The 3,304-nt window shown below is 29.0% G+C and overlaps 1 long non-coding RNA gene across 1 annotated transcript; it reads right to left on the reverse strand.

Annotated features, from left to right (window-relative positions):
* Positions 1-238: 238 nt before the first annotated feature.
* On the reverse strand, positions 239-3,050 carry LOC126878969 (uncharacterized). The gene is made up of 3 exons (XR_007695910.1): positions 2,567-3,050; positions 2,333-2,481; positions 239-506 (listed from the first exon to the last, which is right to left on the reverse strand). It is a non-coding gene; the product is annotated as an uncharacterized LOC126878969 (long non-coding RNA).
* Between the last annotated feature and the right edge of the window lie 254 nt (positions 3,051-3,304).

The following is a 3,304-nucleotide window of genomic DNA, read 5'->3' on the forward strand; positions in this document are numbered from 1 at the left end:
GTAAGCATTGTCTATAAAATTGTACAATTTTCCATGAAAATAAAGCATATTTCTATTCTAAGTTGTCTATTTCTTAAACCAAAGCAGTGATTATTACTACGAAATATTATTTTGTAGAAGTTGTCAAACAAATAAAATATTTGGGAATCATTATTGATAATTTATTTATCAACATTAAAAACGATTTATTGATTACAGTTAATTTATTTAATGGAAATTAAGGTAATAATAATAATAATAATAATAATAATGTTTATTCAACACAAATAGAACAATATACATAAAATAATAAACTATAAAATCTTCATGCGACTAAAAACATATCAAAGTGTAGATATAGTTAATAAGAATAAACATAGGAAGCCACAAGAAAATAAATTTGCACGTAGCTATAGCCCAAAGTAACTCCTGTTGTTTATCCAAATCTTCACTAGTCAAAAGCCTTTAAATTAAAGTTCCAGCAGTTTTTCCTTTTTCTACATATATAAAATAGCTGGTGTTTGTTCCTAAAAACAAATACATAAATAAAAATTTTATGTTGTGTACCATAAAAATCATACAAATGTGGAAAGTACCACAAAAGTACAGTACACACTTGATACTCTGACATGCTCGGTAGTCTGACCTTTTGGTCCCATACCTGTCGGACTATCAAGGGACAACTGTATTTTAATATTAGGACAGTTATACCTATAAGGTTTAGGTTAGTTTAGTTAGTTTTATATAAGGGCAGTTGCCATAATAAGCCACAACAAAAAGGTATTAAAAGAAAAAGCTATAGATCTGAAATGGGAAGCTACTATGTTTAGTTTATATATAAATGAAAGTAAAAAAAAATATATATAGAGTGCACAAAGTAAAATCAACATGAACATCTGAAGGTAGAAAACCATACCTACGAATATGCCTCCCATTTTCACTACCCAGACTCAATAATAAATGACAACAATGCCAGTCAAGAAAAGCATGGATTCTTAGCAGCAATAAGTGATTTTATGCATACAAAGACTTGACGAAAAGTAAGTTACTAAGTCTAACCTTAGAATCTACAAAACAAATCTACACATTGCAGTGATGGTTTGTGGAGAATTAAAATGAACCACGAGCTGGATAATACTAAAGGCTGTATATGACACTATGCATTTTCTTGTATCATTTCTAATATCGTTTCTGATATCGTTTCTTGTATACATTTTCTTGTATCATTTCTTGTACGTACATTTGTGCCCTGTATGACACTATGCAAGTTCTTGTATCAAAAATTGTATGAAATTCGGCACGTGATTGGTCGAAATTTTGTTTGTCACCCTGTGTCACGTTATGGTAGTACGCTGCATCTACCTACAGACACAGCTGATTTTAAATATTTTATAAAATTTATAAACTTTTATATAATTAACATTTTAATGTTAACCAGAATTTTACGCGTTGAGTGAGGTTGATTATTTGTGTTTTTATTTTGTTTTGATATTTGTGCTAAAATATTTGCATTAGAATTATCTTCAGTTTGATCCAAATTAGGAACTATTTTAGTAGTATTTTCGTCTATTAAAAAATTATGCACCATGAAACCTAAATTTATAGTTTGAACTTTACTAGGAGCTAAATATATGGTTATTAGTAGAACAGTAGTGCATACCAAACGGTATATTAAGTATCAATAAAAGATTTATAAATAATACCTACAAAAACACAAATAAATTCATCAATACATTATCCCATTTTCATTTCAGCCGCCATTATGAGTAAGTAATTTTGACATTTTAGATGTTTTACCAGCAGGTTTTACGTTTTTGCTCTTTGCGCAGAAATTGGCGCAGTTCTTGTACAATAATCTGTGCCTGACACAAATTCTTGTATCGTTTCTGATATCGTTTCTTGTATCTGTGTATGACACTATGCATTTTTTTGACATATCAGAAACGATATTAGAAATGATACAAGAAAATGTATAGTGTCATACAGCCTTAATGCAGAGCGCAGATATTGTTAGAATTGTAAAATCTCAAAGACTAAATTGGCTTGATCACTCAGAAAGAATGCCAGGTAATCGAGCTGTACAAGTAATCCAGAGATGGAAGCCCCAAGGAAATAGAACAAGAGGAAGGGCCCATAAAAGATGGATAGACGATATAGAGGGGGATCTTAAAACCATGAACATCAGAAAAGTATCTGGCAGGGCAGAATGTTGTTAAGCACACTAAGACTCACAAAGGGTTGTAGCACCATTAGAAAAAGATTGAAGGACAGTTTAGGCTATATGCATTAAAACATGGTGAGCTTTGCATCTAACCATATTGTAATAAACTATATCTTAATATCTTATACTTACATGGTCCAGAGAAGTCTCTTCATTATTTTCTTTACATTTACTTCTTTCATCAGCTCTTCTCTTGCATTCTAGATCACCTTTTCTTTTTATTGCCTGCTTTGGTAACCCATGTTTTAGTTTGGAATATATTTTTAAAGTGGCTGGCTTTCCTAATAATTAAGTTTGAATTATTATTTAGGTACATCTTTATTATTGTAGACATTTTTTAAAAACCTTATTAATTGAATTACTTACCACTTTTATACAATGTTTATTGCATATTCTTTCATATTTTAATTTTAGTTCTGTTCTCCTTATGGCTTTTACATAATATCCATTAATCCATTGTTCCCGACTTTGTTTTGTTCAGTTAGGATAACTATTTACATTTATTTATTTATTTAAAAGATAATCTGTCAATTGTCAAATATTGAGATTTTAGTGACTTGGCAACGTTGGATCAAGTGTGCGAATTAAGGTTTCGTGAAAAAAATTTCCATTAGTTTACAGTTTTTATTTTTTATTGTATTACCTTTAACGATTTGTTCTTAGTAATTTCAATTTAAGTTGGTTCCTTATCCTTCGTTGATAAAGTGTAGTTTTGTTTTAGTTACGAAACGAAAGAACTTTTGTGTTGTGTTAATAAAAAAACTGAACATGGTTTATTATTGTTGTGTACCGTTGTGTACAAATCATAGAAAAGTTAGAAAAATGCATAGATAGGTAAATAGTAATTAGTTTATAACTGTTTTATCTGAAACAACAAATAAATGCACGTACCTATATTTAGAAAAACATTGTCATAACTTTTTTTATATCCCTTTTCCTTACTAAATTTGACAGCAAAAATAACATATTTTTGTAACTTGGGAATTCCGAATAATTTATGAGTATTACTTAGATATTATTTAAATAAAATACTTTAACAAGCTTAGTAAGTTCTGGTATTTTATTTTAATAATATAGGTGAGATTATAAGAAGATATTTTAATT

The sequence above is a fragment of the Diabrotica virgifera genome, chromosome 1 (assembly GCF_917563875.1).
Source record: "Diabrotica virgifera virgifera chromosome 1, PGI_DIABVI_V3a".
NCBI classification, from domain to species: domain Eukaryota; kingdom Metazoa; phylum Arthropoda; class Insecta; order Coleoptera; family Chrysomelidae; genus Diabrotica; species Diabrotica virgifera.